The sequence below is a fragment of the Microcaecilia unicolor genome, chromosome 4 (genome assembly GCF_901765095.1).
Source record: "Microcaecilia unicolor chromosome 4, aMicUni1.1, whole genome shotgun sequence".
Classification (NCBI taxonomy): domain Eukaryota; kingdom Metazoa; phylum Chordata; class Amphibia; order Gymnophiona; family Siphonopidae; genus Microcaecilia; species Microcaecilia unicolor.
Window position 1 is genome coordinate 346,102,635 of NC_044034.1, and position 21,939 is coordinate 346,124,573.

General features: G+C 44.6%; 1 pseudogene; it reads left to right on the plus strand.

Moving 5' to 3' along the window:
• The first annotated feature begins 14,513 nt into the window (after window positions 1-14,513).
• Window positions 14,514-15,313, plus strand: LOC115468136 (annotated as a pseudogene).
• Window positions 15,314-21,939: the final 6,626 nt, after the last annotated feature.

The following is a 21,939-nucleotide window of genomic DNA, read 5'->3' on the forward strand; positions in this document are numbered from 1 at the left end:
TTTGTGGAGCTGCGAAATTGTGGGGGCTTCTTCTGATATTTCATCATAAAACTGTTTAATTTTCTCCCCCAATTGAAACTTAAGCTCTTCTGCATTAAGTGTTTGTATATAGTGTTTTATCTGACCATACCCAAACACGTCCTCCCAGTGTGCAGCGTCAGTGGGTATTAGTTGACTTAGAGGTTTAATTTTCCCTTCTAAATCTATTATTGTTTTTAGACATGTGTGCCCTCTCCTTGCCCACCTCCGAAACACCTGATTTTCCAATCCTGGCGTAAACAACGGGTTCCCCCTTATGGTCAACCATTCTGTCATATTCGGCTGTCCCCCCAGTTTTGTCCCCAAGTATTTCCATGCCTCTTGTAGAGGAGCCAGTATTATACTACCCTTAAATTTCTTTGGCACCGATTTATTATTGAGATGCAGCAAGGTCACCATATTGTAAGGGCTAAAGTATATCTTTTCTAATTCTAGCGGGGTGTGTGTGTTTGCAGAAAAAATCCAATCTCTCACTAACCGCAACAGGCTTGCCAGATTATAGTATTGTAGATTAGGCAATCCCAATCCACTCTGCTGCCAGTTCCCCAGCATCAACTGCAACTTCAGTTTAGCCTTTCTCTTTGCCCAACAGAACTGTCCTATCATTCGATAGAATCGTTTGATATCTTTCTGTAACAATCTCAATGGCAGGACTTGTAATACATATAGCCATCTGGGTAATATTACCATTCGTATGAGACAAATTCGACCTATTAGTGGCACCGGTAACATCTTCCAGGTTGCCAGCTGTTGTTCTGTTTGACTGAACAATCTATTGACATTTAGGCTGTATATGTCTCCTGTCTGAGAAGCAAGCAAAATTCCCAGGTACCTAAAAGAACCCTCTACCCATCTCAGCGGGAATTCTGCTCCCCAAAGAGATTTGGTATTAACTGGTATCGCCAGGGCTTCTGACTTATCCAGATTTAATTTGAATCCTGAATGATCTCCAAATTCCTTAATTATTTCTAGAAGATCTGCAAGTGATGCCTTTGGTTCAGTAAGTGCTACCAGCAAATCATCCGCAAATGCTGCAATTTTAAATGTCATCGATCCAATCTCCACTCCCCTAATGGATCTTACTGAAATTATGTCTCGTATCAACGGGTCTAAGTATAATGCAAATAGTAACGGGGAGAGTGGACATCCTTGGCGTGTCCCTCTCATGATCTCAAATTTGCCGATACCATTCCATTTACCATGATCCGTGCTCTAGGGGCGGTATATAGTGCTTTAATGGCTTGTACAAACCATCCCGAAAACCCATATCTACTTAAAACTGAAAATAAAAAAGGCCATTCCACACGGTCAAATGCCTTTTCAGCATCAAAACTGACCAATAAAGCACTTTCTGCAGACCCTTTAAGATGTTCCAAAGATAATAGAATACTTCGCAAATTCTTAGTTACAGATCGACCCTGCACAAACCCCACCTGTGCTTCATGTGTCAAATTTGGTAGTACCGTCCCTAGTCTCTTGGCTAATATTTTTGCAAATAATTTGACTTCACAATTCAGAAGTGAAATAGGTCTGTAGGAGGATACATATTGCGCATCGCGCTTAGGCTTTGGCAGCACTATAATTTGAGCCAAGTTAAGATTTTCCGGTAATTTCCCCTTCATCACCCATTCATTAAATACCTCATTTAATATGGGGGCTATATTTTCACCTAACAATTTATAAAATTCAGATTTTAAGCCATCAGGTCCGGGTGCCTTTCCCAATTTGCTTTGGCCAATTGCCCATATAATTTCATCACAACTTATGGGTTCGTTCAATTGTTGGAGTTCTGTCTGTCTCAGCAAAGGGGTGTCAATATTTTGCAAGTAAAGATCATTCTGTAAACCCTGATTCTCCCCTGCGCTATAGAGCTGTTGGTAGTAAACCTGAAAAACTTTATTGATTTCTTCATCCTTGTTTATTAGTTTTCCGTCTTTGCCTTTAATAGCACCTATGTATCTTGCTGTTGATTGTGGTGCAATCAGTTTAGCCATGAATTTACCACTTTTGTTCCCATGTTTATAAAGTTGGAAACGATAATAACTTTGGGACTTTATTGCCCTCTCATGCAGCAGTGCATTTATCTCTGTTTGGACTGAAATTATTTCTTTATGTATCTTTGAAGCCGGGTTCTGCCCATATCGAGTAGTCAAGCGTAAAAGTTCTTTTTCTAATCTCAATAATTCTCTATCACGTTGTTTTTTGTAATTGCTAACATAGCTGATAATTTCCCCTCGGATGACTGCCTTTGCTGCCTCCCAATACATGGGCGCCTCTAGTACTGATCCTTCATTGTAGTGTTTATATTCTTCCCATTTAGCTATTAAATATTCTCTAAATTTCCCACTTTTATAAAGGTAACTAGGAAATGACCAATTTCCCCCTCTTTGGGAATTATTATCTCCTAATTTCCAAGTCATCCAAACTGTGGCATGATCTGAAATCAAACAAGGCCCAATTTCTACTTCTTGTATATCGGTAAAAATCTTGCGTGACACTAACAGGTAATCAATTCTAGAATGGGTTTGATGAGCCCTTGATTGATGTGTATATTCTCTCTCTGTTGGGTGTAACGTGCGCCATACATCTAAAAGGTCTAGTGTATTGCACATGTCAGGTAAACCTCTAGTGTTCCTTTCCCCTCGCGCCATTGATGGATGAGACTTATCAATTTGTGGATTCCATGGCATATTAAAGTCTCCACCCAATATCACCGGTAAGGCCTCCATGTTGGCAATGGTTGTAGTTACTTTTTTATAAAATTTAAGGTCCAGTGTATTTGGGGCGTACACACCACCTAAAATTATTTGTTTCCTGGCAATAGTAACCTTACAAAACACAAAGCAACCCATTGTATCTTTATGCTGATTATGAATTTGGGTCACCACTCCTTTCCTGATAAGGATGGCCACACCCCCCTTATTGCCCACCGCTGGTGAAGCAATGCAGTCTCCCACCCACCATTTAACCAACTTTGCGTGCTCTTCATCAGATAAATGGGTTTCCTGCAGTATCGCTATGTCTACCCTTAGTCTTTGCAAGTGCTGCAAAATTTTAGATCTTTTAATAGGGGAGTGTATACCACCTATATTCCAAGTGACAATTTTAATCATCTTGTGTAATATAAGTTCACATTATCCTTAATTGACAAACTCGTATTTAAATTAATGAGAAGCCATCCCAGCCTATGGCTCCCCATCTCGTCACATATTAGCTGCTCTCTTAGTCTGATGTTAATGCATTTTATGGTACAACTTGTCTTTCCTTCCATTTCTTTGACATATTTAACCCTCTGCATCAATTCTCTCCGCTTCCAATTCCCCGCTAGCCCATCCCTCCCTCCCATATCCCTCCCTCTCCCTCCCCATCTCCCTTTACCATGTGCTTCCTTATATGAAGCTGTCACTTTTTAACGCTAACCCACCTTCTCCCCTTATTTCTGTTAGTTCTTAGTTCTTCTAGAACCTTATTCTTTCGTGTTTTACATTTTAACATTTCCCAACCTTTAAACTTCTAAATATACTCCCCTTCTTAAACTCCCCCCTTTATATTGAGCAGAACCATCATAACAGTATTAACATAAAAATTAAATACCAACAAAACCGATTAGCAGTTCTATCACCATCTGTGCCAGAGTCTCTCAATGGTATCTGCCCCTTAAGAGTTCTCCTGCTTCAAATTTGTTGAATATAGTTAATCGCATCCAGAGCTAGATTCCTCCCAGCCTCATAGCTGCCGCTCTTTTCGGGCTCACGCAGGTTCTGTGTCCTCAGGAACAGCCTTATCCGAGTGTTCTATCTGCGCAATAAAGTCTTTTGCCTCCCTTTCAGACGTGAATGATCGTAGTTTGCCCCCATGTGTTATTTTCAATGTAGCCGGATATTGCAGGCTAAAACGGATCTTCAAAGCAAATAATTTTGAACACACGGTAGAAAACGCTTTTCTCTTGGCTGCAACACCTACTGAGTAGTCTTGAAAGCAGAGTATTTTTGCTTTTTCATAGGTCAAAGAGTTATTTGATCTTGCTGCCTGCAAAATATATTGCTTGTGCATAAAATTGAGTACTTTGCAGATAATTACTCGTGGCTTAACAGCGTTCATCTGGCGAACTCCCAGCCGATGCGCTCGTTCAATTCTTAAAGGACCAAGCTCTGCTGGAAATTCAATACTTTTGGTCAGCCATTGTTCTAGAATCCTCTCCAGCTGTTTTCCCCCGAGCGCTTCAGGTAAGCCAACCAATTGGATGTTATTCCGTCTGGAACGGTTTTCCAAATCCTCAATTTTAGATTCCAAATCGGATATCGTTTTCTGCACAGTTTTTTGAGAGTCCTCCACTCCCGTCAGCCTGTTTTCCACTTCGCTGACTGTAGTTTGGAACGCTATGCACTCCTTAGTCAAATCCTCTATTTTCGTATTCAACTGTTCCAATTTAGTATCCAATTTTTGGTCAAGCGGAATCAGCCGACGATCTAATAGATCTTCCATCACCCCCGTTAATTCGGAGGTGATCTCAGCCACCCACGCCGAAGACACCGATGGATTGGTTTCGGGGAAGGCCGTCGCCATTTTGTCTTCGGCCGTCCTTCCCCTCTGTCTTTCTTTTTGGGCTGCTTTCGTCGTCATATCTAGTTTTTCTCTCGTTCTGCTCGACCAGATTGTTGCCCTGGGTTCTTTTCTAGCGATTATTGCAAATTAGAAGGGTTTAATTCTCCTTGAAATGCGGGGATTCTCAGGCAGGCTTCGGAGAGAGATTCACCTGCAACCTCTCTTCACCATAGCGTCACGTGACCCCCCAAAGGTATTAATTTTAACGCACGGAGGGGTGGGGGTGGAGGGAATATGTTGCCCCCCCCAGTCCACCTCTGTGCTCCCCCAAAATCAGAGGGCTGGCTAAGCCTCTGGTGGGGAACCCATAGATACACTGTATAAGAGTTTTGGAGGCCGTACCTTGCGAAGGATGTTAAAAAAATGGAAGCGGTGCAAAGAAAAGAGAATGGTATGGGATTTGCGTTCCAAGACGTATGAGCAAAGACTTGCTGACCTGAACATGTATACCCTGGAGGAAAGGAGGAACAGGGGTGATATGATACAGACATTCAAATACTTGAAAGGTATTAATCTGCAAAAAAATCTTTTCCGGAGATGGGAAGGCGGTAGAACGAGAGGACATGAAATGAGATTGAAGGGGGGCAGACTCAAAAAAGATGTCAGGAAGTATTTTTTCATGGAGAGGGTGGTGGATGCTTGGAATGGCCTCCCGCGGGAGGTGGTGGAGATGAAAACGGTAACGGAATTCAAACATGCGTGGGATGTGCATAAAGGAATCCTGTGCAGCAGGAATGGATCCTCAGAAGCTTAGCCGAAATTGGGTGGCGGAGCAGGTGGGGGAAGAGAGGTTGGTGGTTGGGAGGCGAGGTTAGTGGAGGGCAGACTTATACGGTCTGTGCCAGAGCCGGTGATGGGAGGCGGGACTGGTGGTTGGGAGGCGGGAAATACTGCTGGGCAGACTTGTACGGTCTGTGCCCTGAAAAAGGTAGGTAAAAATCAAGGTAAAGTATACACATATGAGTTTATCTTGTTGGGCAGACTGGATGGACCATGCAGGTCTTTTTCTGCCGTCATCTACTATGTTACTATGTATAAGAGGTTTGGTAAGGTTAAGCCCACCCAGCCCCAACCACAACCTTCCTGGCCTGAAGAGCTGTTGCCTCTCCTCTCTCCTGTTGTACCTCCCACGGTCCCGTGCTAGTAACCAAGGAAGGAGCAGAGAACACGGCTCTCTGCAGCCCCTACTGCTTCCTGTGCTGATCCTGGAAGTTTACATCAGAGGAGACAGGACCAACAGAGGCAGCAGTAGCGGCGTGCAGAGAGCCGCAGCCCTGCGCATGCATACATGTGTGTTTTGGTCCTTCAAATGTTACAGAATATAAAATGTGGCCCCTAATAGAAAAAAGGTTGGACAAGCCTGCTCTAGACCATTCCTCAAGCTTCACTAGATCCCTCATCATATTATGCAGGCCTTCTAGGGTTTCATTGTGTTGCAGGTTTTGATACCAACCAAATGAAGGCAAACTTAATCAGAGCACGAAAGGACCATCTTTGCTCCAATTTTGCTGAGCGATTATTCAACTTGTCATTGCTTCTTAGATGTCACAATCTAATTGACCCCTGACGCAGGCGCTGTGCACCAAAACACGACCCGTGTCGGGCCATTAAGGTATGAATTGATGTTCAAGTTACATGATTAAAGGAACTGCGTCCCAATTTTGAAGACTTCTGGTGCTTCTTTTTGCAATTTGGACTTTGTTCTGTACTTTGGACCCTCTCTGTGCTGCTTTGTAAAACCTTTCCCAATAGCCATTTTGCCATATCGTTTATGGAAATATCAATAAAGAACCTGAACCAAAAACATATCCCTTGTGCACACCACTGGCAGAGGCGTAGCCAGGTTTTGATCTCAGGGGGAGCAGACTTTTATAAAATAGGCGCCAGTTGGTGTCAGTTACACAGCAGTGTCTGTGTTGTTGCTCAGGGGCTGTAGCGGGCGCTGATTAATACAGGCTGTCTCTGTTGCGTCCTGCCTACAACGAAACAGTAAGTTACATCAAGAGGCAGGTTCAGAAGAGATCCCTGGACTCGCCACAGCAGGTAACCTGTTTTCTTAACTACAAAGTAAAAATACTCAAATCGTGACCATCACCTCAGGAATAGTACATACATTCCTTCCACTGGTAGACACCTTGTTTAAATCAGATGGGCGTTTGTGTGTTGATTCTACAAGATGTGAAGAACACTAGTTCATGTGGGATTTGCAGTCCCTGATTCTACCAACCAAAATCTGTGCTGCAATACATCCAAAATGACTTAAGAAAATGCACTCAGACGCCTGCAGGGTTGCTAATTTGAAGGTATCGGAGATGTGCATTTTCAAATACTGACATATTCCTAATATTAAATTGAAAATAAAATACCTTTTTCTACTGTTTTCTACTCTGTGACCCTACCTCCTCCCCCTTTCCAGTAGTGCCTTCTCTGTGTCCCTTTCGCCTCCCCTTTCCAGTGTAGCATGATATGAGTTAATTGTCAGAGGTATTGACTTTGCTGCAGGGGCGTAGCCACGGGTGGGCCTGGGCCCACCCACTTTGGGCTCAGGCCCACCCAGCAAACGATGCAGAGATGTAAAAAGAATTGATCCTCCACCAGCACACTGCAGGCCTTCTTTCCCCTCCCTCCCCTTCGAGCAGCGCTGCAGTCTAACACTACAGCTGAGCACAGCTGCACGGCATCGGGTCCGACTCCGTCCTGCCGCTACGTCTGCCCTCCGGCTCCGTTGTCATCTTTGTTCGTTCGTCTGCTGCTTATCTGCAGCGGTTCCGGATTTGCGATTCTGCGCGCTACCAAGGCTGTCTGTATGCTGCCTTCGACTGCTTCCTCTTTGCTGGCCCCGCCTCTTCAGAAGGCAGGGCCAGCGCAGAGGAAGCAGTCGCAGCAGGCGGCATACAGATAGCCTTGGCAGCGCGCGGATCCGGAACCGCTGCAGATAAGCAGCAGAAGAATGAACAAAGATGACAACGGAGCCGGAGGGCAGAAGTAGCGGCAGGACGGAGTCGGACCCGGTGCCGTGCAGCTCTGCTCAGCTGTAGCGTTAGATTGAGGCGCTGCCTGAAGGGGAGGGAGGGGAAAGAAGGCCTGCAGCCAGCATGCCAGACTGTGGCTGGGGAAAGGGAGGGAAAAAACTTGTGTGTGTGTGGAGGGTGGGGGGTCAGGGAGAGACAGGAGCACTGGTGGGCTGAGGGAGTGACTGTGAGACAGAGTAGAAGTAGGTGGGGGGAGGGCGGAGAGATGCTGCAAGGAGAGAGGGAAAATTGTTGGATATGGGTGGGATGGGGAGAAGAAGAGAAAGGGCATGGGAGAAGAAAACGTGTTGGACATGGAAGTGGAAGGGAGAGGAGAAAGAGGGAGGATGGATCCAGGGAGAGAAGATAGAAAATGGATGGTAGGGAAGAGAAAGGGAAAAATGCTGGACAATGGGGGAGGGGAGAGAGATGGGACAGGAATATGCTGGTGGTGGGAGGTAAAAGAGATAGGGAAATATCAGGCTACGAGGGTGAAGAGGGTAGAAAGATGGAACAGATGCTGGGCTGGAAGGATGGAGGGAGGGAGACACTGGGAATGGTAGAAAGCATGGGGGAGAGGCCCAGGGAGTGGAGATGGGAAGAAAAAAATGAGAGAATAGTGATCACAGGGGGTAGAAATATGGTAATGGTGTATAGATCGAAAATGGAATGGAAAGCTGCGGAGAGAGGTGGGGAATGGGAAAGATGGAAGGGAATGGAAAGCTGCGGAGAGAGGTGGGGAATGGGAGAGATGGAAGGGAATGGAAAGCTGCGGAGAGAGGTGGGGAATGGGAGAGATGGAAGGGAATGGAAAGCTGCGGAGAGAGGTGGGGAATGGGAGAGCTAGTGGGTGAAAGGAGATGGAAATGTGATAGATATCAGAAAAGTAAAAATAAGGAAAAGATTTAGAAAGAGGATGAAATTTTGAGTGTACAGAGGCAGAAAAGAAAAAAAAAAAAAGAAAGGAAAGAGCTAAAATGGAAGGATCAATATTTCAGAGGTAGGTGTAGTGAGGAAATGAAACGACAGGAGAAAAAAGACAAATGGACAACCGCTTGAAGAATTAGCAGAAGACAGACAAAAATTGGAACCAACATGATGTAAAAATAAAATGTCCAGACAACAAAGGTAGGAAAATAATTTTACTTTGAGTATTTTAAATGGAATTTGTTAACTTTGGGAAATGTGCATAGCGGATGTCTTTCTGTTGTGTGGAAATGCGCTTTGTTTTGTTTGGGGTTTTTTTTCTCCAGTGTTGCAGTACATGCTGAGGTTCCCAGTTCAATTTTGTCTATATATTTTTGTTTCTAATTTGTGAGGGTCTGTCAGATGAGGAGATTGGAGAGGAGAGGGAATTGGGGGAGGGGCTTTATTTTCTGCCCTGGTCACCAGCATGGCTAAAGGCAGCCTTGCTGTAGCTAGTGGGGATTCCCAAGCCCTACTAGCTGGGGTCTCTTCTGAAGCTGGCCAGAGATGCCTTCTACTGAGCTTGGCAGATGGGGGCAGCATCCTGGAGCCACTGACAACTAAGCATGTATGGGGTGCTGGCATCAGTGGCTCTAGGAGTTGCTGCTGCCTACTGGGCTTGGTGGAGAGGAGTTCTGGCCATCTTTACTGGAGGCCTTCAGCTGACAGATTGGGGATCCTCATCTGCTAAAGTATTTATATTTTGAATTGGGAAGTGCTGGGGAAGAGAGAAAATTTTGTGCCCACCCACTTTGTGCTCAGGCCCACCCAAAATTGGCTGTCTGGCTACGCTACTGCTTTGCTGGATCAGATCCAAATCATATAAATAAAATATACAGCTGCAAAGACTTATTGGGACAGAATCAGATAAATTGGTCTAGCTTTCACCTCCCCCTTTCCTCTGGAAAACTACTGAGAACATGAACTAGCTGGGTGGTTACCTAAGCCCATCAACACCTATCCAAAGAATCAATCACAGAGACTGCACCTAACAAAAGACTATACCTCCACCTATTTTCAGACAAAGACTATCTAAGCTCAATCACCCTCAGACCATGGACCAGCAGATGTCCAGGTAGAAAGTCTTATGATGTCATTGAACATGTGACCTGTTACCATGCTCCATCTCAAAACTAGATGCCCAGAATTCAGCTATCCAGGAGCTTTCCAATTGGACCAAGGGCAACCACCTGACGCGAGTCTAAAAATAGCCTGGTAGATAAATGCCCAGTTCAGACACTTTAAAAGTAGGGGCTCTTTCTTTAGAAAGAGAGATCTTCCTGGCTGTTCCTGAGTTCCTGATGCTCCTGTCCTAGTCGCTGCTGCCCTGAATTGAAAAAAAAAACTAAACTAAAAGCAAGCTAGAATCTCCTGGAATCCTGACTTCTCAAGTTGGACATCACATCCACCTTTAAAGAAACTGCTTCAAGCTCCATCAGACAGCAAATCTACAAAGAAACCTTTTGTTCCAGCAAGATTCTCATGCATGACTCTCCATAGCAGCCTCCATCAATGTGAGTTATCCAGCTTAATTTACAATCAAACCTGTTATTTTGTAGCATACTTCCATTGGTAAAAGATCCTCTCTAAAACTACCTCTCTATTGTAAACTTATTACCTTGCCTGTACTAGAAATAAACATTTTCTTTTAAAGTTAACTATCTGGCCTTTATATTGGGAAAAGCACATGTTCTCACATGTGCAGGCTCCAAATGCTCTGAGCACATGTTACCTTTTAAAGTTACACTGATAGCACATGGTCGTTTTTTAAACTTAGTGCCATGCTTTGAGCACATGTTCCAAAACATACAGTGCAGGTTAAGGTAATTAATTCAAATTTAGTATATAAAATTCCCCTCTATTCTTACATGATTATTATTCTTAACAATTTACCTTTAATTGGAATACAATAAGTATGTATAAGACTAGAGAATCGAATTAGAATTGGAATATAAGAACATTTCATTTTGTAATTCTTTGCGACCACATGCTCTGAGTAAGTCCCTCTGTTAATACATATTCTATTCTTAGCTAGAGAAATATTATATTATAAATTCATTCTTTTCACCAGTAGTGCCCTGTGTCCCTAACTCCTTCCCCCTTTCCAGTAGTGCCCCCGTGTCCCTACCCCCCTCCTTTTCAGTAGAGCACCTAACTCTCCCCTTTTCAGTAGTGCCCCTGTGTCCCCATTTCTTCTTTCTCCAGCACTGCCTCTTTGTGTTTCAATGCCCCTACCCTCTCCCTGTCCAGTATTGACTCTGTGTCCTTCTCCATCCCAGGGTTGCCAGGTGGAAAAATTTTTTCCCACCCAATCCAGCCTAAAAACAGCCCAAAACCCGCCCAAACTCAAACCCCGCCCCTGACACCCCCACCCCCGCCATCATCAACCCCGCCTCCCCCTGTCATCGGCCCCACCTAGAACGTCACTAGCCCCGCCCAAAACGTCACTAACCCCGCCCCCCGCGGCCGAAAAAACCGCCCGAAAACCACGGAAAATAAAAAAAAAAAGAAGCCCAAAAAACCGCGACCCGCCGCGGGCAAAAATTTCCCGCGGCGGGTCGCAGAAAACCGCCCACCTGGCAACACTGCTCCATCCCTCTCCAGCATTTACTATATCCTTCTCTCTCCCTGTCTCTTTCAGGGCTCCCCAGTGTTTCATTTGGAGGGGCTGCTTAACCATGTTTTGGCGTAAAAAGAAAACTGATTTTTCAGCTTATTCTGGGGGTGCCACACATACACACACTATTCTAGGTGTAGATAACCCCAATTTGTTTAAGCAATATGTAGTATCCTCTGGCCCTAACCCCTGGACTCTTAGTGTAACTGATGATATCATCACCACCTCTGATATCGAAACCAAATTTGAAAAGTACTGTTCCTCATATTCAGTTAAGTCAGAGCGTAAAAGAAATGCTGCTTGTCTTTGGTTACTGTGGGCCCCATGTAAGAAACTTTTAAAAAGAGAGAGCAGAATTGAAAGACAAACTACAAGCCAAAGAGAAAGAATGTAGGGAGACATAATGAAAAGGAATTCTTAATCACAATGACTACGTGCTTAAATTATCAAGTAGATTCTCTTAAACAGCAAGTCCAAAAACAGGTAGCCCAAGAAAATGAAATGCAGACCCAAATTTCTGCTTTACAAATACAAGCCAGCCAGGTTCCAGGCTTGAAACACTTAGTCCGAGAATTAACACTGCAGTGCAGACTCCCACTCTAGGTGATGGTGCTGATCAGGCACATTGTCACAGGGAGATACAAACTTTAAAACAAAAGCTGCAGGATTCTCGCTTGCAGGTCTCGGCAATTACAGGCCTTCCATATACCCCTCCGGACCCAAAGACAGCCACAGCTAAGCCTGTGTCAGCTGTGATAAAGGTATCACAGTCTCAACCTCTAGCAGGGGGTTTCACTCAAACCATTAGCTCCCAACCCTTATCACAGACAGATATGGAAGTGATAGCTAAGCAGGTAGGCAAGATAGATCCCAATAATTTTCCCCATGTTTGTGTCGTGCTATGGAAATTAGAGCAGGAAGAGAAGCTTGATGCAGAGGAACTGATTAAGATTATTCGCCTCTGTATTAAACCTGAATATGCAGAGCAAATGGAAAAAGCTATTAGCTTGGCTAAACAGATAAGCTTTTCCTTACTTAATTTGGCAACAGCTGCTTGTCTCTCTTTTGGCATGAGAATATTTAAGGCCCAAAGTGCAGTTATCCTGTTGCAGGAATTGATGCAGGTATTACCACTATTGTTAGCAGAATCTGTGGTACTTCAGGAGTCAAACACCACACACCAGAATGAGAGAAAAGTCTTCTTTATTTGCCAGCAAACAAAGTAGGACATCAGCTCTAGCTCTCTCCTTCTCTTCAGCTCTCTGTGTCTTGTGTCTTCTCGTCTCAGCTCCTTCTCTTCTCTTGTCTCCTGTTCTGCTCTATAAGCTGCTTCTGTTCTCATTTATATATTATTCCTACACCCTTCTAGCCCCCCTTACTCTCCAGATGGTACAGAATAGATTAATTACCCTGTCTCGAACTAATTATCTCTACACATATATTCAAAATATCAGTTACATAGGTTTCAGATATTTCCTAAACTGACCCTTGACCTGGGGCCTCTCAAACTAGACAATGTGGCACCTATATCCTGCATACATAGAACTAGCTAGGACTGTGGATAATTCAAACCAGATGATGACCTCTTAAACTGCAAACAATCTCACTTGAAAAGTAACACTGAATTGAAAAGATATTCTACATAGAGAAATAGAACTTATTAATTAAACAGAATAAAACATTTTAAAATAAGCAGAGATCAGAATTACTTATAAGACAAAATCTAAATATCAAGAACTTCTTTAAATCTAATCTAAACCTAATCTCTAAACAGCATTTCAGCCTAATCTTTTAAAACTATCTTCTAACACTGCTTGCTTGCTGATCCCCTGAGACTTGTCCAGAATGGCATCCAGATGTACTAGCATTAACAATCCATCACTCAAAAGGGACAAAGAAAGTTTCATTTCTCTCTGACCTTTCTAACCTGTAGCCTAGCAAAAGCTAGACATTTGAGAAATTAAAACCAGATGGCATTCCTCCACCCTCAGAACTGCAAAGTTAAACACCAAATTAATATGATTTCTTTCCCCAGGCTGCCTCAATCCAACAGGGTAAGAATGAGAGTACTGAAAAGCAATACTATTACTAGTGATGACTGGACTAGCTGACGGGAGAGATTCAAGAGAGCAGATACCAAAAGATCTTTTAGATGTACACATAGATACTGAGGATCTCAGGGAAATTTGTCAGGGCATGCATCCTGCTATTGCAAGAGCTTTATGCTCGTGGGCCCAGGTGAGCCGGCCTCTGCTAAAGATTTGTGTGTGAAGGCAATGAATATCCAAAAGTATCAGCCTTATGCCTCACACCCAGTGGCAGAAGTTGGACCAGTTTTATATCCTGATTTAGCTCCATACCAAGAGCAGGCCCCCCCAGGCCCCCTGACAGCATCCAAGACCAGTCCTTTATCCTGATTTAACTCCATACCAAGAGCAGGCCCCCACACAGCATCCAACACCTCAACACATATATGCACAACCTGTTCTGTATTCTAATTTAAGCCCTTGTGAAAGTGAGCCTTTAATTAAATATTCAGCTCCTCAGCACACAAATGCATCACCTAGGCTGCCTTCTGACCTAAACACCCAGGAAAGTAAAACTTTTTCTATTAAAAGCTCAGCTCCTCAATATGTAGATATGGAAAGTTACAGGCAAGCATTTGACATTTTGAAATCTCATGGTGAGAATATCTCATATTGGCAGAACAAACTCACCAGTGTCCTTACAGCAAGAACATTACAGATAGCTACCCAGAACTTGTATAACAAGAGAAATCTGCCACCAGATAAACAAAGAACTGCATGTCCTACCATGCCAGACACCGACATATTCTCAGGCCTTCCTGCAATGTATTTAGAGAAAACATGAGGAGACGCGTCCAACCTGGACTGGACTCCTCCACAGCATGACCCACTCTACAGATGACAGTGGGATCCGGGTGGTTGATTTTTGGTATAGGTTGGACAGGAATATAGGAAAACGTTTTTGGAATGGACCTTTGTAACACTATTAAGGATTTAAAATGTAGCTTCTATTGTTCTTTTGAATGTGTAAGATTTAATTATGTCTCTCCCACTTGAGCTAAAGATTTAAAATGTCTAAGTTTTAAAAATGTCTCTCTGTAATAGTAACTCCCACTGGAGCTGAAACTGTTATTGTGCTTTAATTTGAACTAATAAGATATGCTTATTTTTGTAGAAGAAACTAAAACCTCTCTATATCCAGCTTGCACGCCGTGATCTAAAACCCTGGAAAGGAACTGTGAAGGAGGTGCTGGTTCAGGGCCTCTGTTTCAGAGGAAGATGGTGAAGCTCACGGCTGAGCTGATCGAGCAGGTGGCTCAGTACACCAACGCTGTGCGAGATTGTGAGCTCGATCTCCGAGGGTATAAGATTCCTGTAATTGAAAACTTGGGAGCCACACTGGACCAGTTCGACACTATTGATTTCTCTGATAATGAAATCAGAAAATTGGATGGGTTTCCTTTATTGAAAAGACTTAAAACATTATTGGTGAACAACAACAGAATATGTCGTGTAGGTGAGGGAATTGAATTTGTCCTGCCAAACCTTAAAGAACTGATCCTCACAAGCAATAGTATTGTGGAATTGGGTGATCTGGATCCTCTGGCAACAATTAAATCTTTGACTTGTCTGAGCATAATGAGGAACCCAGTAATAAACAAAAAGCATTACCGTCTCTATGTGATCCATAAAATTCCACAGGTTCGAGTGTTGGATTTTCAGAAAGTGAAGTTAAAGGAGCGTCAGGAGGCAGCAAAAATGTTCGAGGGCAAACGGGGTGCACAACTTGCAAAGGATATTGCCAGGAGATCCAAAACTTTCAACCCAGGTGTTGGATTGCTAGCTGACAAAAAGAAGGCGGGGCCATCTGCAGCGGACCTTGAAGCAATTAAGGTTGCCATTGCTAATGCTTCAACCCTGGCTGAAGTGGAGAGACTAAAGGGGTTACTGCAGTCTGGTCACATCCCGGGCAGAGAACGCAAACAAGGACCCACAGAGCAAGAGGAGGATATGGAACAAGACACCATACTCACTCTTGAGTTGTAATTGTACACCAGGGGTGTGCTGGTAAATTTTTAACAACAGGCTCTTTCTCCGGACATAGCCAGCTCTGCAGTTGGAAGGGCCAGGGGTGGCCGGGTGGGGAGGGGAGCAACACTTGCCTCTCTCTCCTCCCTCCCTTTGTGTGGGCACGCTAGGCATACCTTTTCTGGCAACCAATAAATGGACTGCCACCACTCTTGCTCTGAGCAGCATGCTGAAACTTATCACACATGCTGGAGAAGTCCTAGCCTGCTGCTCAGAGCTGGAAAACAAGGAGCTGGGAGCAGCAGCAGTCTATTTACTTGGCTGGCAGGGCTCGGCATCCCCACCAGCAAAGTAAAAGAGAATTCAGCAGGGGGCCCAAGCCCACATTTTGGGAGCCAGTTGTTAAAGTAGCCATGGAGGGCCCTACTTTAACAACCGGCTCCCAAAATTCTTAAAAACTTAACAACCGGCTCTTGCGAGCCTGTGAGAGCCTGCTCCAGCACACCACTGTTGTACACTGAACTTTTGTTGTGTATTGAATTTGCAATCAGTACATTTTTATAATACTTGAAACCTAAAAAATTGATTGCTAATGGTATGCTGTTCATAGTTATTGAAGGTTTAAATCTATGTCTATGTGATGTCACTAAAATTACAGGATGTGATTTTAGTTATTCCAGACCAATGACCTATCCATACCCACTCCTGCACTATTACCTATTCCCTTAGGCTTTAATGTAACCCACTTACAGTCTGTATGGGAGCACCCTATTATAAAGAGATCCTTAGAGCGACTCAAAACAGAAAACATGATCGTGACTGAGAAAATCACCAAGGATACTAAATTAATTCATCAGTTAGCCTCTGAAATAGGAGAACATAGGGAAACATTCATGGTGGGAGTGGCTTAGTGGTTAGGGTGGTGGACTTCGGTCCTGGGGAACTGAGGAACTGAGTTCGATTCCCGGCACAGGCAGCTCCTTGTGACTCTGGGCAAGTCACTTAACCCTCCATTGCCCACCGCATTGAGCCTGCCATGAGTGGGAAAGCGCGGGGTACAAATAACAAAAAAAAAAAAAAAAAAAGAAATACTGGGAATAATGTACTGAATAGATTGTTCCATCCCATTGTGGTGGTATTGATTGGTCAGTTGCTCACTCTTATACTAATGATTTGGCTAGCATGCTGGGTTAAGAGAAAGTTTCACCAGATCCAGAAGATGACCTCTCGCAACCAGATCTACAGTGCCATACCATGAGGATATCGTGTGGCATCAACTTGGGAGCAGCCTATGCCCCTAAGATGTGGTAAATATGAGATGGCCTCTGGGGGTAGCGCAGATGACACGCATGTAATTAAAGGTACAGGACTGTCATTGCAAGCCTATTTGAAACTAGAGCAAGCCACAGTCTGCCACAACCTCTGCCAGATGACCACAGAAAGCTTAACCTAGCAGTTTAAATGTAAGACATAAGAGCAAGCAAAAGTAATAATAATGGGTCATTTGCTGATAATAATTATGATTCCTAATAGGTGACATTATTCCAAGGTTAAATATCCACTATTAATAGATTCACTTCTCCCAAACGCACCCATGTAAATAGTCCGTTATATTTGCTACTGTCCATTTGAATTATGCTTCTGTGTTAGGTTAGTATTAATAGTGTAGCTTTTTATTTGTGATTCCTCGTTCCAAATATATTAATATTGTCACTTGGAATCAACATAGGGAAATATGTAGCATGATATGAGTTAATTGTCAAGACTTATTGGCTTTGCTGGATCAGATCCAAATCATATAAATAAAATATACAGCTGCAAAGACTTATTGGGACAGAATCAGATAAACTGATCTAGCTTTCACCTCCCCCTTTCCTCTGGAAAACTACTGAGAACATGAAGTAGCTGGGTGGACTTGGGAAAAATCCACAATTCTAGGAATAACATGTATAGAATGTTTGTACGTTTGGGAAGCTTGCCAGGTGCCCTTGGCCTGGATTGGCCGCTGTCATGGACAGAATGCTGGGCTCGATGGACCCTTGGTCTTTTCCCAGTGTGGCATTACTTATGTACTTATTCCCTGCTGCCACACACACAATCTAGTTGCCTACGCTCATACATGACACTAGCCTCACTATTGTAGGCTTCTGCCATCTCACTTCCATTGTGCTTCCTCTGGAAACTAATAGTGTATCATGTGGAGAAGACCAAGGACACCCATGGAGAAAGAAAATGCACATGAACTTTCTATCCCCATCCCTACTCTATCCTGAATATGTCTGAGGGACAAATGAAAGTACAGTAATTCACCTTTTCAACAATAGATGGTGCTCTTGGACAAGCAGACTGGAAAGCCTCTTTTCTTTTTGTTTTTCTACTCTATGGTATGTTTTCTTTTTCACCTGTACCACAAAGGAATAAGTTGCAACTGTAGCACTGTTCCATGTCACAGCTATGAAGTGGTCGGTTTTCAAAAAGCTTAAGCAACTAACTTCAAAAGACAGCTAATTAAAAGTCTGTTTTTAAAGGTTTTCCCTCAATGACTAGCTAATTGTAGTAGGTGTGTGCTGGCGAGGAATACAGTGCCACGTGTACATGTGCATTTGGATAAACTCCCATTTGTGTTTTCAGTAGCTTGCACTGCTCCATAAACACTGTATGCTTCAACAACTCCACATAGACAAAGTTAGTGTACTGCTAGCTAGGGATAAAATAGTGTTGTAGCTGTGTAAGTCCACTTTTGAAGGTAATATCTCTCTATATAAAAGGCAACACCAACGTTCTATGAAGCCTCCAGCCGGAAGTGTGAAGGGGGCGAGATATCCGGTTTCCCTATGAGTGTCTGCCCCACCCTCTCTGTAACACAGTCAGTGAAGGAAAACAGCAGAGCATGAAATCAAATCGCTGGCTCTGTACATAAGTACATAAGTACATAAGTAGTGCCATACTGGGAAAGACCAAAGGTCCATCTAGCCCAGCATCCTGTCACCGACAGTGGCCAATCCAGGTCAAGGGCACCTGGCACGCTCCCCAAACGTAAAAACATTCCAGACAAGTTATACCTAAAAATGCGGAATTTTTCCAAGTCCATTTAATAGCGGTCTATGGACTTGTCCTTTAGGAATCTATCTAACCCCTTTTTAAACTCCGTCAAGCTAACCGCCCGTACCACGTTCTCCGGCAACGAATTCCAGAGTCTAATTACACGTTGGGTGAAGAAAAATTTTCTCCGATTCGTTTTAAATTTACCACACTGTAGCTTCAACTCATGCCCTCTAGTCCTAGTATTTTTGGATAGCGTGAACAGTCGCTTCACATCCACCCGATCCATTCCACTCATTATTTTATACACTTCTATCATATCTCCCCTCAGCCGTCTCTTCTCCAAGCTGAAAAGCCCTAGCCTTCTCAGCCTCTCTTCATAGGAAAGTCGTCCCATCCCCACTATCATTTTCGTCGCCCTTCGCTGTACCTTTTCCAATTCTATATCTTTTTTGAGATACGGAGACCAGTACTGAACACAATACTCCAGGTGCGGTCGCACCATGGAGCGATACAACGGCATTATAACATCCGCACACCTGGACTCCATACCCTTCCTAATAACACCCAACATTCTATTCGCTTTCCTAGCCGCAGCAGCACACTGAGCAGAAGGTTTCAGCGTATCATCGACGACGACACCCAGATCCCTTTCTTGATCCGTAACTCCTAACGTGGAACCTTGCAAGACGTAGCTATAATTCGGGTTCCTCTTACCCACATGCATCACTTTGCACTTGTCAACATTGAACTTCATCTGCCACTTGCACGCCCATTCTCCCAGTCTCGCAAGGTCCTCCTGTAATCGTTCACATTCCTCCTGCGACTTGACGACCCTAAATAATTTTGTGTCATCGGCGAATTTAATTACCTCACTAGTTATTCCCATCTCTAGGTCATTTATAAATACATTAAAAAGCAACGGACCCAGCACAGACCCCTGCGGGACCCCACTAACTACCCTCTTCCACTGAGAATACTGGCCACGCAATCCTACTCTCTGCTTCCTATCTTTCAACCAGTTCTTAATCCATAATAATACCCTACCTCCGATTCCATGACTCTGCAATTTCTTCAGGAGTCTTTCGTGCGGCACTTTGTCAAACGCCTTCTGAAAATCCAGATATACAATATCAACCGGCTCCCCATTGTCCACATGTTTGCTTACCCCCTCAAAAAAATGCATTAGATTGGTGAGGCAAGACTTCCCTTCACTAAATCCGTGCTGACTTTGTCTCATCAGTCCATGTTTTTGTATATGCTCTGCAATTTTATTCTTAACAGTGAAGGACTCAGAGGGGGGAGGGGAGAGAGACCAGAGGGCAGGGACACACACACTCCCACATGCACACAGAAGTAAACATTGCTAGCCCCCGTTTCATTTGCATCAGAAACGGGGCTTTTTTTACTAGTATAAAAATAAAACAACAACAAAAAATAAGATACCACCTTTTTTATTGGACTAGCTAAATACATTTTTTTACTAGCTTTCTGACCTGAAGAAGGTATTGCCATTGAAAACTAGTAAAAAAAAATGTATCATTAGTCCAATAATAAATGGCCCCCTCAATTGCATGCAGATCTAACTCATGAATATTCATTGTGGATATCCTGAAAACCTGATGAGATGAGGTATGACACAAGGACTTGGCTGAAAATGGCGAGGTATCATCTTATCTTCTTCTTTTTTTTTTTGTTTGGTTTTGTTTCTCTGATTTACTAAGCTAATTTCCTATAAGCACAGAAAGGGATAAAAGCATTAGTAAATCAGGTTCTATGGAGGGCTGACCCAACCATTAGGCAGGACTAGGCAGTGGTCTGGGGAGGGGGCATCAAAGAACAGCTGCAGTCAAAGCAAAACATCAGGTCCTAATACCCTGATGGCGAACCTATGACACGCGTGTCAGCACTGACACGCGTAGCCATTTTTGATGACACGCGGCGCCGCCGCAGTGTGGTCCGCCCTCCCTCCTCGCTCCCGGAAACTAACCTTAAAGCCTCCTTTCACGTCGCAGCAAGCAGCAGCAGGGCAGGCCACTCCTTCCTTCCGTGTCCCACCCTCGCCTGACGTAACGTCCACGAGGGCGGAGCACAGAAGGAAGGAGGAGAGGTCTGCCCTGCTGCTGCTTGCTGCGACGTGAAAGGAGGCTTTAAGATTAGTTCTGGGCCCGGTAGCGGGTGGAGGGGGGGCCCAGCGACCTCGGGTGGGCAGCAATCTCAGGTAGGGGGGGGCCCGGGGGCAGTCCTAGTAGTAGTGATTTTTCTCGAAGTGACACACCACCCGTTATGCTCGGTTTTTTGGCGAATTTTGACACACCAAGCTCAAAAGGTTGCCCATCACTGTCCTAATAGTTACACCTAGTCAAAGAACAAACAGGGGGTACTTTTTCAAAACTGTTCATTTACCCTGGGAGTCATGGTGTAGGGGTGATTGTGAGTGTTGGGGGGGGGGCAGATGTCTGAAAGTTAATTGGAGGGGGTGTAAGGTTGAAAGATTGCCTAAGGTGCCTACAATCCTTGCACCAGCTCTGATCCTATATATAGTTGAATCTAGAACAATTAGGAAAAAAGGCCCATTTCTGTAAGAAATTAAAACGGGCGCTAGCAAGGTTTTCCTTTGAGTGTGTATGTTTGAGAGAGTGTGTGTGAGACTAACTGTGTGAGAGAGAGAGAGTGAATGTGCGACTGTGTGTATGTAACAGAGAGTGAGACTGGGTGCGAGTGCGATCGATTCTTTGATGTGGCCCACACAGTGCTGTGTTTGGCGAGACGCGGGCATATCTGAAAGGGGAAGGGGAAAGGGAACTGTGTGAAGCTAATTTGGTACAAGGGTGTACTTGGCTCAGCGTTTCTGCGTTGTTGTGGTGTCTCGCGTGGGCATGGTGAGAGAATGAGTGCTGGACCTGTGGAGAGAGTGGTGCTGGCGGCGGGAAGAGTCTGCATCAGTACCACATCGATCAGCTGATCAGTGCCATGGAAAGCGAGTTGCGAGGGTGTACTTGGCTCCGTGCGCTGCGTTGTTGTGGTGTCTCGCATGGGTGTGGCGAGAGAATGAGTGCTGGACCCGTGGAGAGTGGTGCTGGCGGCAAGAAGAGTCTGCCTCAGTGCTGCGTCCATCAGCTGATCAGCGCCACGGAGAGCGAGCTGCAGGTGGGCAGAGAAAAAGGAGAACCCACGGAGAGCAAGGTTGCCAGGTGGAAAATTTTTTCCCAGCCCAATCGAGCCCAAAAAACAGCCCAAAACCCGCCCAAACACAAACCCCGCCCCTGACACCCCCACCCCCGCGTCATCAACCCCGCCCCCGCCGTCACCGGCCCCGCCTCCCACGTCATCAGCCCCGCCTCTCCGTCATCGGCCCCGCCTCCCACATCATCGGCCCCGCCTCCCACGTCACTAACCCCGCCCAAAACATCATTAACCCCACCCAAAAACGTCACTAACCCCGCCCCCCCACGGCCGAAAAAACCGCCCTGAAGGCCAAAAACAGGCCAAAAAACAGCAACCCGCCGCGGGCAAAAATTTCCCGCGGCGGGTCGCGGAAAACCGCCCAATTGGGCGGTAAAACCGCCCACCTGGCAACACTGACGGAGAGGCAGCTGAGCGT